At 43.0% G+C, this 15,785-nt stretch overlaps 1 protein-coding gene across 16 annotated transcripts in view; it reads right to left on the reverse strand.

Moving 5' to 3' along the window:
• PLEKHG1 (pleckstrin homology and RhoGEF domain containing G1) overlaps positions 1-15,785 on the reverse strand; it is a 159,729-nt gene that overhangs the window by 35,515 nt on the left and 108,429 nt on the right. The gene's annotated exons all lie outside the window — the stretch shown is intronic.

The raw sequence follows: 15,785 nt of genomic DNA on the forward strand, positions 1-15,785 counted from the left end.
TTTTTCTGTCCACTAATACAAATCTACATTTAACAGTGAAAAACAAAAGCTCCAATGGAGCTGTGATCCTCTGATAACATTTGAGCATTGCAGGAGCACTGCAGCATCCTTAGCTGGCATGGTGTGTTGCAGAGGAATGGAAATCTCACAGTAAGTAACCACACGTACAGTCATCAGATGCATACAGCCCTTTTATTGAATAAAGAGGAGTTTCTTTCAAACTCGTTCACCTCAGAATGGGTTTCTTCAAAAAAAAAAAGAACAAAACAGTCCAGAGTCTTTTTTTTTTTTTTCTGGTATTGTAGACAGTTTTATAAGCATGACCTGTTTTGTGTTCCTTTTGTCCACCCATCCCAGTTTTTCTCCACATATGTATATTTTTCTCAGTCTTTTACCAACTTTTAGCAAGAAATAAGGAACAGGGCCCTTTCTAAGGCTCCTGCCAAGAAAAAGCCTGCAGGTGCTTTGGCAGTTTTCCAGCATTCCAGCAGCATGTGCCAGGATCAGGTTATCCCACGCACGCACAGCTTGTGCTCTCTGCTGCGAGAAGTTCCCTGAGACTGCATCTCTGGCCTCCATGTCCTCCCAGCATCAGATCAGAAGCAAACTGGAAGCAAATGGCTGGGTTTTTGCTTACCTAAAGAGAGACAGTTCTTTGTTAAAAATGCTCGGGTGCGAGGATGGCCACGCAGGCCCGTCCTCACAAAGTGGTCTGACAAAGTCCAGGCACGCCGCAGCAGCAGCACGTGGCTTGCAGTGACACGGCAAGTGGGACCCTTCTGGTTATATTGCTTTATAGAGTACGTGTGCTCTCATAAAGTTTCATGAACTCATCCGGGAAACTGATGCAGTATCGGCGTATAGCCCTCTGCAAGGACAACAGCAGGAGCAGATCAAAGCTACCCCGCCATGGGGTTTTTCCTAATTATTTCTTAGCAAGTGATACTTTACCCCCATGGTAGTCACCGCAACCTCCTGCAGCATATCAACAGCTGTTATCATCTGAAGCCATAATGAAAGGTTTGGAGCTAGGAGATAACAGGGCGGGCTGCAGCCATAATGACACGGTGCAGAAATCAATGAAATTTATCAGAACAGAGCACTGGGCTTATTCGCTTTATTTGTTTCTTGTCAGCATCTACGGACCCTCTGTCAGCACTGAATGATTTGTTTGTAACCTTTGCCTTTGCTGGTGTTTTATTGCCTCTCTGCAGTTAGAGCAAAACATTTAGCTTACTTTATAAGTGAAACAAAAATAAATGCCGGTCTCCTTAGATTGATTTATGGAGCAAGGCTTGTTCTAATAGTATTGCACAATTTTTCCACCCTATTTCCTGAATCTCTCCACAGACTAGAAGAGGCTTGCCGGATGGCTCTGCCTCCCTCGCTGGGTTTGACATTCTCCCCATTTGTCTTTCATCGCACCGAATCTATCGGGAAGAATGTCTGTTAGGAGCTTCGCATCTGATGACTCCCTCCTCCTCCATAATCACCTGAGAAAGATCTCCAGAGGAACAAAATGATGACAACACTAACCTTTGAGGATAAAACAGTAATTGTACGAATTGGAAATGAGAGAAAACTGTCAATAAAAGAACAAAATGAGCAAGAAGTTCTTTACAGATTGATTGAAACTATTTTTTTTCATGACCAAAGGTCAGAAACTAAATGCAAATTCATGTGGGACGTTTTCATCTAGATACCTGCATTTTCCTTTGAAAACAGGCCCCCACTTAGCTTTAAAAGCATAATAAAAAATAAACAATAATAAATAATAAGCCAGACATTAATGTGGTAATGTTAAAATTACATGTTAAAATTAGAAATGTTAACATAATAATGTTAATGTGGGTAAAAGCGCCATTACCTCGTAAAATATTTTTTTCCTGCCCTGCCAGAAACATATATAACTAGATAAGTTCTTAGTATTTCTTCTATAAAGCAGGAATCTGCACGTATGAAAATCATTAAAGATAAGCAAGAATGTTGAAGAGTAGTGCTGTTACATGTGCACACCTTTACCAAAAGGCAGGCACACAAAACACTGAAAATCTGAATAAACATCAATAAAGGGAAAAAATAAAAATAAAAAATTCTTCGTATGCCAGTGTCTGAACACGGGCTGAAGGAGAAAGCAAGGCTGCAGTACATCTTTGGACTTCAACAACGTGCACTTGGCTTGAAAGTTGAGGTCTTCTATCAAGAAAACTCAGTCTCTGACCAAAAAACACCTAAAACCAGGTACTCATCAACAGTCCAGTGATGTCTTGGGCTGCAGCAGGAGGAGGAACATGCAATAGTAAATCAAGCTGGACCTGCATCCAGAGAGTGCAATACCATCACTTGGACCCCAGTTTTCTGATATTTCCTACATCTGTACCACCAGAAAGTCAGCCCCTTCTCCTGGATGCTATACTGACCCCCTGAGCACGTCTTCAGCCCAACTGCCCTCTACCCAACACGAGCGCAAATGGCACAGATCAGCTGGTCACGCACAAGAGGAGCCACTGACGGGCTTCAGCAGCCCAGGCTGCCTGCATTATGTTCCCACGCTGCTTTGAGGGGAAGGCTGCGGGCCAGAAAGAAAACGCACCACAAACTGGATCCTAGCTGCAGCCTGCTAGCTAGAGCCACGCTGACCAAACCACAGCTCATCCTTGTAGCCAAAGAGAAGGTTGAGCAACTGCTGCTGTACAATGGGGTAACTGCTAGAACATGCTCCATGCTGTTGATTACAGAGGTAATTATAATCCGTACTGATGCCCCTTTTGCCTGATTTTTTTTCTATTCCTTTTTATTATTATTTACTTCATTTGTGGATTTAGCTGGCATGTACAGAAGCATCGTCTGAATGCCTTGTGGGGAAAAAGATAGTGTGCTATCCACAACAGGTGGCCGAGGACACACTGCATGTCAGAGCAGCTCTTTTCAATTACTGAAAGTACAGCTGTAACCTGCAAAGTGAAGGTGCACTTGTAAACAATCCCTGTGTTGCCTTCTCAACCTGCTTCCTTTGGCTATATCTGGCTGAGGACTTAAAGAGATTTAAATCAAAGCCATCTCCTTGCCATATCAAGGCCTTCTGTCAGAGCATTTCTCCTTAAAACACATCACTATCATTATTGCTATTAATTTCTGTGATAGAAGATGATAAGTCCATTGTTGTAGTGTGGGTCTCATCTGCACAGTGGCTTACCCGGAGACCCCTGTAGCAAAACTTTTCATGCAGTCAAAATTAACACTTTTCAGACTGCTTTCTTCCCTTCATATTGTGTCTTCCGTATTCTTCCTCTTTATTCTCTGTAAAGAGTCACATACCTGTAGGAAGTCTCATTTTGTCTGAAATCATCCTCATTCTATGCGTGAAAATGTTCGCTCAGTTGCTCTTAAAACCATTTCCCAGCTGCCAGCCCCTTTTCAAAGCCCTTGCTGTTTTCAGCCCTCACCAGAGAGTCTGACGTGTTCTCACGTGGAAGGCAGAAACCCATACCCACCAAGATAATTAGCACCCTAACTTCCTGCTTCAGGAGTTCCTCTGCAGGAGAAGCAGGAGCAGCAGCAGCTGTGCTTCAATGCATTACCTGTTTGATTCAACAGAGAGAGGAGCAACTTTTCAAATTTTTCCTGGGATGGTGAGGATTTGCTAGCTTGCAGCAAGTATCTCCATCTCCCATGAGTAACACAACCACTATCTTAGGCTGTAAGCAACACAGTCATGCTGTCATACAACAGGCCAATACAGATAAATACTTATATTTTATTAATATGAGCATTTTTTTTAACTGTAGATGCAGTTTGATTACTATAAAACCCTGTATTTTATTTCTGCCACAGATGTTACATATTAATGTCACCAGTAAATCAAACTTTAAAAAAAATAAAATCTTGTACTGTCCACCATGTAGTGGACATCTCTACATGCAAAACTGGAATTAAATAAAGAAGGAAATTTCTGTGAGCATGTCTTTCCACCTTCTACTAGTGCAGATTTTTATTAGTAGCAGTATTTTTACAGATATCTGAAGCAGACAAACCCAGATGTAGGCCAAAGCATGAACAGGTCTGAAAGCACAGCACCCACCTGGGGCTAAGCACAGCAGGGCACAGCCCTGCCACCAGGTGACCGCCGGAGCCAGGGGCTGTGTGAGGAAAATCCAGGCTCAGAGCTCTAAGCGAAGCCACATGGCCTCCTCTGCTCACGCCAGCAAGGAGAGCAGAAAGTTCGTGGGTGCCGGGCACCTCCTATTCCCTTATTTCCCTTCATGTACCCTAGGACCTTGAACATAAAACGGACACTTTGTTCTGGCAGAGAAAGCCCTGCCGTTGTGGGGATTTCGGCTCCCCACGGCCTTGTCTGTGGGCTCCCACACAGCCGCCCCATGCTGGCAGCAACCTAACCCTGCTGTCAGGGGAGAAGGGCGAGGAGAATACATCCCACCGCCGACAGCCAGCAAGCCTCCGAAGAGGAATGGTAGAAGTAAGCCCCATGTTTTACACAATCCATTACTACGTGTGGTTTGTGACCGATCCCTTTCCTCTCCGATTTCCACACAGAACAGCAGTCTGAAGCAGCAGGATGCTGCCCTGCTGATATCAGGCCTCTCCCCAGGCACCATGTGGATGGAGGTGGTGGAGGAAGCTGTATAAACTCACCTTTGTTTATGGCCAGCTTCCTCGGCATAGCCAATTTACACATGCAGCCGGCTTACAGCCTACAGATTACAGCAGTAAAGCCGGCGTGGTGATCCAGTAAGACGATACTGCCCACAGACTGCATGCAGCGGGGCAAAGATTGATGGTGAGAGCACTCGTGAGAACATGATATGAAGAAAGACTAAAAATAGAGAAGCGCATTTCAGTTTTCTTTCCACTGTTCAACATTGCAGAGTAAGGTGACCATGACAGGCTTCTCCTTGCATTTCCCACAGTTAGGGGTCTACAGGATATGATGTTTACAGAGCATTGTATCGACTTAACTTTCATCTACAGAACAAAAAAAGGGTATTTTTTTTCACATCGTTATTCTCAAGCAACAGTTTTTCTACAACCAACATGCCTCCCTCCCTCATCTTATAGATGTTACAACACCACCTCATTTGCAGATACTAAGGACTGGAAGTAGTGACCTCTGGTAGGTTGCCTTGGCTTCTTCTGCATGCATGGGAAGCCACAGTGGGAGTACGTGTCAGCCAAAATTAGCTGTGACAAATTCCCGAGTCCTAACACTATGCCTTGCACCTCTAAAACACGCTCGCTCTTTGGTTTAGGCTGCCTTTGAGCAGTTGTGCCTGCGTACAGAATAAGCATGCACAGGGCTGCATACAAAGCCTGAAAATTTCTAGGGCATGTCAATGTCAACAATGCAGCAACCAGGAGACCTGGTGTCGGGACCTCAAGGATGGACTGCTTTCATGGATTTTGCCTTCTTAGCAGAAGTGAATTTTTGCTTGAATGAAATACAATCAAAGTTTAATAATATTCCCCGGTTCACCTGCAGGTATTTCATGCCAAAATCTCCCATCCTAAAAAGACACCCTGGAAGGCAGGCTGTCAATTAAATCAAGGTGTAATTTGATAGAGATGCACTAAAAGCACTCAATGTGAAACTGGGATTCATGGATCATGCACAGACAAGTCCCCTACATCGTCCATCATCTCTGAAGATGATATGGGTAAGTCACTGGGAACAGAAACTCACATGTAATGCCACTTACGCACTTCAACACGCTAACTTATTGAAGTCGTAACCCACTGATTAAAACCACGTTCCATGTTTATCTTCGGATATCAGCAAGCACTGACTGATAAATCACAGCTACAGGAATTTTGCCCAGAAGCTGGCACTAAGAATTGCTACTCAGAGGTATGATAAGACGTAAATTCAGAGAGCAGATGGAGATCATGGGATGATAACAAATGCTATCAGTAGTTTACTGACATGTCATTGAAGAGCTACGTGAGGCCCCCATCCAACTGGCTTCCTAAAGATATGAGGAAACACAGAAGAAATAAGCTACAATAGTAAGGACAGCCAAATGAAAACATTAACCAGCAATTAGGATGTCTGTTTGTAGTCACTAGGCAGATGAAGTAAGTACTCTACAGACTTCTGTATCAAAGGCTACAACGAGGCTTGACATCATCAGAATAAATCATCATCATCATTCGATAAGCTAGTGCTTTTTTAAAAAAGTATCAGCTAGAAATGTGCAATGATTATGAATTCTAAAAAAAAAGAATCTCAAAGTTCTTCAGCATATTTACATTAATCCTCACAACAGTGCTTACTCTGACTATAACCTTATTAAACCAGAGTCAAGCAAAGCACAGAAATTTTGTAAGGTGTATTTGGTCCTTGAATGTGGGACTCAACAAGGAAAGGAACCTGAATCTTATGCTGTAGACTATTGCCCATTACACAAACTCTCCCCGGTTTGTATGGCAAATGAATGTTGCCATCTAAGGTGATCTTGATATCCCTGCAAGTTAAATGAGGCATTCCAAAAAATACTTGTTTATTTTAAAACACAAGAAGGGAAACTGCAACAGTCTGTTTTCCAAAGAATGAAAATGCAAACCCGGCATAATGGAGAAAACGTGCACACATCCTAAACATGTGTTTATCTTAACCTTAGTAACCACACGATTCCCAGAGATTTATTGATGGATTTTATCAGTAATATATGAACAGGAATGAAGTGGGAGGTTATAGCAGTGGGTGGTTTTCAACCGAAAATTTAAGAAAGTATCTTATTTGCAAAATGGTCTTCTCATGAAACCACAAAAAATTGCAGCTAGCACCACACCTTAATCCATGGGAGTGGTGAGAAGGAAAAAAGACAGAGTGCTATGCCGTCTGTTAAGCCTTCAGGTTTAAAGGGCATGGGTTACTAGAAGAACACAGTTCACCAATAAGTAATGTTTAATAACGATGATAAAACAAATTTAAAATGGTCAGATATTTTCATGGACCAGAAGGGAAATGGTCATAATAAGTTATTAAAATTCCAGAAACTATGGGCTGGCGGCAGTCTCGGTAGTTTGTTTCTATTTAAGATATCATTTCCAAATTTCAGAAATCCCAATCATTGTGCAAAAAATACATCATCTTATTAAGCACTTAAATATTTACTGAGAACTTTGCGGCATAAGCCTGCACCTCCTCTCTCCTGCCTCTCAGCTCTCATCCCTACTCTTCCTGGTTGTGCTACCCACCCTTGCCAGGCTTGCTTGCCCAGAGCCACCGCACCGCTCTTCAGAGCTCCCCATCCGCTGCCAGTGAGCAAATGGCAGCCGCCAGGCAGAGGTTAACAGGGCCATCCTTTGTAACTTTCTAAATGACAACAGGGCTCTATGCATCCCACTGAAGAGTAATATAACCTCACAGTCCAGCCTCAATGTAGTGAGAGGAACAAAGTTTCATGCTCAGGATCCCTTGCAGACCACACACGCTCCTAAACTGTGCATTCCCTATTTAACTTCTCCTTACCTCCCCCCTCCAAAAGGAAAAGAATAGAGCTTTCCGGAACAGAAGATTAACTTTTACCCTTTTATTTTATTCGTTTGCATTTACAGAGTCACAGAACGGTTGAGGTTGGAAGGGACCTCCAGAGATCACCTAGTCCAACCCCACTGCTCAAGCATGGTCATGGCGATGAAACCTGCTGTGGTTCAATTTATACCCATTACCCCTTGTCCTGTCACTGGCCACCACTGGGAAGAGTTTGGCCCCATAGTCTTTACATGGCCCCCTCAGGTATTTGTAGAGATTGATGAGATCCCCTCTCAGTCTCCTCTTCTCTAGGCTAAACAGGCCCAGCTCGTTTAGTCTTTCCTCATAGGACAGATGCTCCAATCCCTTAATCATCTTCGTAATCCCTTAATCATCTTCGTAAGCATTTAGAAAGCATATAGGAGGCTGCAGACAGCAGAGCCCAGCGATGTACCCACTGCTGAAAGAGGAGTCCACCAGCAGCTGCAGTCAGGCTTTTCAGCCATTCTTTAGCTTGCTGGCACAGCAGCAGCTATCGCTGCTGCTCATCTTCCACCCAGAGCCTAGAAAAGACTAACACTGCATTTACTGACACCTCATTTATAACCGCAGCCTAACTCACTTCTGTGTGCTGTCCAAGCAGAGCTGACCTACAACGCAAAGTTACGGCTATATATTTGTACTGCCGTGATGCACGCAGTCCATCCATACACCGAAGCTCTGCAATGTGTCTCTGACTCAAAAAGCTTCTACGGCGTTGGCCTAAGATAAAAGCTAGATGTCAAGTTCAGGTGCAGAAAACGCAAGGCAGTGCTGACATTTTATCCAGCATCTCTCAAATACTCAGAATAAAGTATTTTTATATATGTGCTGGATAAAGGATATTAACGAATATTACTAGCAGAAGTAAGACTGTGCAGTGATAACGCAGTTAAGAAAAAACACGCATCCATCTATTTAATCATGACTTTACATATTTCACGTGAGGTTAGTACACAAATGGCTCCATGTTCATGTCACAATATAAGCACTTCTCTCACCACGTAAGTGGTTAGCTAGGTTATTTCTGGTTGCTCACAACACTATATTCCTACTGTACAACTATAAACAATCTTTTTTCCAAAACCCATAATGCTTCTCACATGCCCAGAAAAACAAGTTCTAGGTTTTTTTTTTGCCTTTGGTTTTGGTATGGTTTCTTTTCAGGGTGCATACGATCCCACATACATAGCTGGCAAAATATTTTTGTTCAAGATCGTGGAGTTTCAGAAACAACTTTATCTAAGATTATTTAAGACACAAACATAAACAATATTTAATGTATACTTCCAACATTTTTGGTTGTTTTAGGTTGCTTAATATGGCTTACATCCAGGAAGCAAGATGTCCACCTGAAAAACTGGACAGTCCTACTGCCTCGGAAAAAAGTAGTCTTGTCTTATCAACTATAAATTTCTCAAAGGTAGCCAGAACAGCTTTTTACACCTGTTCAGTAACAAACCTGGTGTTGCTACTAGACACCTCACCTTTCAACAATCTCCAGTGGAGAAAACAGTCTTGATTTGTAAACAACAAATCCAGAAACAAGACAACACATTGGAGCTCTCCTATAGAGCTGCCTTCAAATTTATTACTGATTTTTAAGTGGAACATTTTCTGCTCCAATTTATACTGATGTAACTCTGGATAAACTAGGCTGACGTAAAGAAGGTCTTTTAGATATGCACTGAGATAGTCAAGCACAATTTAGTTACAGCTATCATATCTCAACACTACTGGAAAATCCTTTCCTTGCTTTTTAGCCCTGAGGAGGTCGATCTGAATTTGACACAGCTCTTTCTCATGGATGAGAAACAAGCAGTGGGAAAATTCATCAGCTCAAAGGAACACTAACCACAGTTAAAGTTATCACTGTCACTATCATAATATTTGCTTTGCAGGTAATTTAAATTGCTCATCCAGATTTTCTCCAAGCATTAAGGACCGATTCCTAGTCAGAAAGAACAGCATAAGTGCTAAAGGTAAGCCAATCTGCATTTAACTACTTTTCAAAGTCATAGCAAGACAAATTTCAAAGAAAGAAGAATTTCACTCTGAACACTTAAATCTAAACTGAATTATGTTTGCATGCTGTATGGGACAGGCTCTGCAGCCGGTCCCACCAAGGAGAGCCTGTTTCAAAATCATCATTCTATTAATGAGGAAATTAAAGAAAACTGGTTAAAAATCATGCACCCAACACCTGCGCTCTCTCTTTTGTGCTGGAGATTGAAGACAAATAAATGAAGCGTGCCAGCAACCTTTGTCGGATGGACCAGACTTGCAGAACAGCAGTGCTTATACATGCAGCTAAAGTATCGCTCCCCTGCTCTACAACCACTGATGTCATATGCTAACTTCTGGCCTTAATGAACTGGGGGGAAACAAACAACACTAATTGGGAGACCACTGCTCCCTAAAAAGGGTGAAATAAAAATGATGAAAAATTCAGAATGCCATCATTACTGCCTGCTGATTACAGCAGTGCCTCAAAATTCAGGTTGCTTATACAAGAGGGACCAGTGCATCCTCTCACACCACAGTTAACCTTCCCAGTAGTCTTCAGTAAACTTTCCATTGAAGCACTCTGAAACTTCTCATCTACTAAATGCTCAGAAAGGGCAGTGCTAATAAGAACCAGTTCTTTTTTTTGGTGGGTGCCAGAATGCTGCAAAACAAAGGTACTCCTCCCATAACACATGCAATTTATGTCAGTAATCTAAAGGCACTGTCCTCAGGCATGTAAGTTAGCGGCCTTAGGAAAAGAGATTGCATACAGGGAGATTGAGGATAATGTGGGAACAAACTTTTGCAGCTGCATTAGCTATATCATGATTCCCACCTGATAAGAGGAATTAAGTTTCTTAGAGCTATGCTATCCAACAACCCAGTGCACAACCCAGCAGCTATATTTTTACTGACACACCACAAGAAGTGACAATGAGCACACCGCAGTCTTCAGAGTCATGTTTTTAACTAACTGCCTGAAATGTAGAAAGAGACATCCTCTAAATGCAGAACAAGGTGGCAGGAAACTTGGAACAATAAAACTCCGATACTGACTTCCTCCCAGAAAAGCCTCCCTTGGAGCCTCCATTGATGCCACAACACCATCAGATTTCCAATATTTCCCTTTACAAGGCTTCTCCCCATCCTGCAAGGAGGATCTAACTTTGTCAAACTTGCTCACCTTGGATAAAGCTTTCTACGCCAGAAGCCTGCCTCCTTGCTGAGTTGTTTTAGGCAATTTCAGGAAGAGCATACCCCCAGGCCTTTTTCAGAAAGAACTGAAAGCACACTTTCCCGCTCATGTTGAAAAATTTTGTTGACCTTTCCCCTCTGAGAAGACGAGCACCCCCAGGCTGACTAGCAGGGGCATGCAACATCCCCTGGCATTTCAAGGAGGGGCAGGAGCAGATGGGAGCATAATGGAGACTCTGTTTCAGAGTATGCCTTTTGCTGCCATTGTGCAAACCTTCCCACAGTTGAACATAGATAGAGGGGTGGGAAGTGAAACCCCTCAAATTCATGTTTTCCCAATAGGAACTTTTAGCAAAGATCCTTTGCGTGTTTCAGCTCAGGACTCACTAGCTCTTCATCAGCAACTGCCATTCTTGGATGCTAAAACCCACATCTGGTTCAGATCTGCTCCTCTGAAGAAAGAACGGGAAAAAGATCGTTCCTGTGTCTCAGTGACCCTCTGCAAATGTTCTGCAACATGGAGAAGCATGCTGTGCAGTTCCAGGCCAGAGGAGACACAGCGGAGTCCCACAAAAAGGTGGGAAGGAGAAAATGGGACTGAAGCCTGATGGAGATGGAGACTGAATGTCAGCAGAACTTAGAGGGCAGAAAAATTTGGAACAATGAAAATGATGTCAGGAGAAAAGAAAAACCTAGTGAGAAGCTGAGGTATAGAGAGAGGAGAACAATGATGGGCCTGGCAAAAAGACTGTGACAAGCTATTTGAGAGCACCTTCAGATCAGGCAAGAGGGCTGTGGGGAGAGATCTGGAGGCAGCAGAGACTAAGAACATGGAAAAGAGAAAGATCAAAAAGTGATAAATCACATGAGGAAATGTGACACCATGGACTGATGAGGATGGGATTACAGCGAAAAAACAGATGATAGATGGGTGTGAACACTACAGGCAGTAGACTGCAGAGAGCAGGACTTTCTGGGTACAAAGGCTTAAATAAGGAGTCTTAAGTATTAAAAAAAAAAAAGAGAGAGAGAGACGGGACAAAAGGTATGGAGAGGAGACAGCACAGGGAGAGGAGACAGAAGAGAGACTTCAACTAGTCTAGAAGGGATGGTTTAAAAAACGTCATGTCAGGAGTGAAAGGATAGAGAAACTCATTCATACAAATGAAGTCTCCCTGACTTCAGATACAGTTCAAGATTCCTGAAGCTCAGCCTCCATTTGCATCAAGTATTTGTGCAATGCACTAACAAATTATACTTCGCCCCACTCTAGTTACTGGTCTGTATAGACGACAACAACTTTTTAATGGCATTATTTTCCTGATGAGTTCTTGTATCAAATGGCTGAGTTTCACTGTGAGAGTATATTTAACATAACATGCCAGATATAGTCATTTTCTACAGCTATTTTATGCCATGTACAAGAGCATGGGCTTCTAACTTCTGTGAAACACAGGTACAAAGTACCAAATTTTATTATAAACTCAGGGGAAGCATTTTACTCAGGAAAAAAGATGCTGCTTGAGTAAGTGACTCTAATCGAAGTTTACGAATATCCTAACTAGACTGCTATTTGAAATAGTCAGGCTGGGTCCTGAAGAAGAGAAAGTCTGCAGGTTTTGCCCTGACCAGTACACCTGTCAGCATGACATAAGCAGGAAGCCAAGGTATCCGATTTCTCATCATAAACTTGCCTGAAACACGCTTCAAGCTGTACTAATTCAAAATTTAAATACCCTTAACAGATCATCTGATAGAACACACCAAACAATGTTCAGTCTATCCTTGTTACAATGCTTGCCTGTGCAAGAATCACAGCAGCATTCCTCAAAACAATAATTCAACTGCTCTTCCAGGTCACATACAAAATGGTTGTACTGCTTAGAAAAGCAGTTGTTTTAAAGCATGTCCTGAGGCACAGGGAGCCAAGTAGTGCCCGTACGGCCTCCTCTCACTCATCCTAAACCAATGAAATACTTCAATTGAAAAGCTGGAGAACTTCAGCAGATCTCCAGTATCAGTTAAAGATCACATTAGCCATGTCCTTTGAAGTTGATTTCTACCCGTATCTGACAGTTTGGCACTGTTTATAAAAAAGACCACCTGGATACTCAAAAGCCAGTCAAAATCTATGCCTTTTTAATTTACTTTAACAACATTGGGTCAATGAAAACATCCAAAGGGGTGAAATCCTATTTTTCCCCATTCGCTCCATAGTCTTTTATGGGGAGCATGCTAACACTACATGTTCTAAGGATTACACAGGTTGAAAAGATACTCCCTGAAGTACTATCATAGGCTAACTAGTAATGAATGAACTTGAATACAATGAATAGTACCAGGATCCTACAAGCAATTTCACACCATTCATGTTAATGGGTCATTTGTGTATGTCTTACACACAAAATCCTGGAAACCATTTCCAGGCACATGAAGAACACAAAGGTAATCACGAGCAGTCAGCACGGATTCACCAAGGGGCTGTCATGTTTGACTACCCTGATAACCTCCTACGATGAAAGGACTGGCTGGGTAGATGAGGGGAGAGCAGTGGTTATTGTCAGCCTGGACTTCATGAGGACTTTCAACACCATCTCCCGTAAGATCCTCACAGACAAGCGGCTGATATATGAGTAGACAGTGAGGTGGACTGAAAAGTGGCTGAATGAACGGGCCCAGAAGGTGATCAAAAGCACAAAGTCTAGTTGGAGGCCAGTAACTAGCAGTGTACCCCAGGGTGCAATACTGAGTCCAGCACCAGCACCTCTCATAGGAGGAAATGCTGAGACTGTTCAGCCTGGAGAAGGCTCGGGAGGATCTCATCAATGCACACAAATACCTCAAGGGAGGGTGCAGAGCGGACGGAGACGAGCTCTTTTCAGTGGCAGGACAAGAGGCAATGGACACAAACTGGGACACAGGAGGCTCCCTCTGAAGATGAGGAAGCACTTCTGTGCTGTGCGGGTGACCAAACACTGGCACAGGTTGCCCAGAGAGGTTGTGGGGTCTCCCTCCTTGGAGATCTTCAAAAGCTGCCTGGACATTGTTCTGGGCAAGTGGCTCTTTGTGGCCATACCTGAGCAGGAAGTTTGGACCAGATGACCTCCAGAAGTCCCTCCCAAACTCAACTAATCTGTGATTCTGTGTGGCTTTGGGTTCCTCCTTTCACAAGTTAATGTGACTTGCTAGATGGGGCTGAACTCCTCTACCTCTTCATATCTCTTGGCACAACATGACAACTGTTTAGGTGCATAGATGTATTAAAAAAAAAGCAAAAATACTTGATGGCACATCATAGGCAAACATGCCTTGCTCTGCATTAGAAATTTAGAGAGTGGATTCACAGACTTCAGTTTTAAAACCATCTCAGCTGTAGAGCTGGAGCACATTTCAAAGTTCTGGAAACAACAGTGAGAACATGCTCCTTTCAAGTATATTTCCATTGTCCACAGAGAAGGTAATGTCAGCAAATCCCCATTACTGCAGGACAAAAAGCCTGTAGCAACAGCTCTCAGCTGGGGTCAGAGGGCAATTAAAATAGTACCTATTCATTTCTCCCTTTTTGTCCTCATGCCATCCTCAGTCTGACATTATTTCAGTTGCTAGCTCTTTCTACTTGGGTTGCTTTGCATCTCCTCCAACTCTCCACAACAACAACAAAAAAGGAGGAAGGGGAGAAAAACCTCATTATTATTTTTAGTCTGTGTACATAAGCTCTTGTATTGCAGTCTGCAGCAAAACTCACTAACTCACTAGAGTGCTCCAGTTCCACCTAATTCCTACTCCCCCCTAACTTTCCATTTCCTGGGTTTTCCCTTATTTCCTTGTATTGTTTCTCCTCTAATTATTCACTCTCTCCACTTAGCACTGGTTCATTTGCTTGTGCCTTCCTCCAGCAGCTCCCACCTTCATGTTTCCATACATGTCACGGGCAGCACTTGTCCTTCGACCTTCTCCCAGCTCTCCTTTTCCTATTCTTATCCCATTTCCTAACTAGCTGCCAAAACTTGACCCAAGTTTATTTGGAAAATAAGACAGATTGAGCTGCTTCCCTTCATCTTAGTTTGGCTCTGCACCAGTCATCTGGCTGCCAAACTAAATGGCCTCAAGTCACAGACGCCTAGATAATCAAACCCTCAAAGGCTACAGTACTCCTACAGATGTCTGCGGAGGCTTACCACCCTCTTACAGCCACCACCCTTGGATAGGTGAAGCACTGCAGCATTGCTAAGCTAACACGTGGAGAAAGGGATCTTGAGAAACATACACAAAGAGGCTGCTCCGTGACATGCTTCCAGTCACACCTCCCTCCCCTGAAACCAAGTGGAGAACACGCACAGGCTGAGGTAGCTGGCTCCCCACTGCCCTCGCCATTTAGGAAGGAGCTCCTCCCGAGCCCGGGGATTCTGAACACCGACTGAAATAAAGCCCCGCTGCCAACCCCTCCATCTCTCAAACAGGCGGCTAGTGCCACACAAAGCCCTCAAGATTTTTTTATTAGATGCTGTAGAAAATGTCCCTTGTCGTTTCACAGGTAAATTCCTCAAGTTCTTTCACAACTTCATTTAATCTGCATCTGCTGTAGCGATGCTTCAAGTGTTTCTAGTAAGCATTTTATTTTTTGGTCTTCCTACTTCTCAATGGAAAATTTGTTTCCAGATTTTAATGATAGTTTCCAGTTTCTCAAATTGTATAGTTTACTGCATAGGAAGAGGAACAAGGGGGTAAAGTTTCCAAAAACACTGAGGTCATGCCTTGTGAACAGTGACTACACATAGATACTGACTTACTTCTGTAGCATATGACAACCTTTAACACTACCAAAATGAAACTTCAAGGTAGAGAAACAGCAACAGCTACAGAACCCAACAAAACCTTGCAGAAAAGATTTCTTTGTGAGAACTTGGGGAGGGGATGACAATCAAACATGCATTTGTTACCACTTGTTACCAAAGCCTTAACCTTTCTTTTTCTATTTAAATTTTGTGTGATTTGCTGGGCAAGGGACTGGGATAGGGGAGGATGTCACCTTCAGCTGACTGCTATTTTCTTT

This window comes from Anser anser, assembly GCF_964211835.1.
Source record: "Anser anser genome assembly, chromosome: 3".
NCBI classification, from domain to species: Eukaryota; Metazoa; Chordata; class Aves; order Anseriformes; family Anatidae; genus Anser; species Anser anser.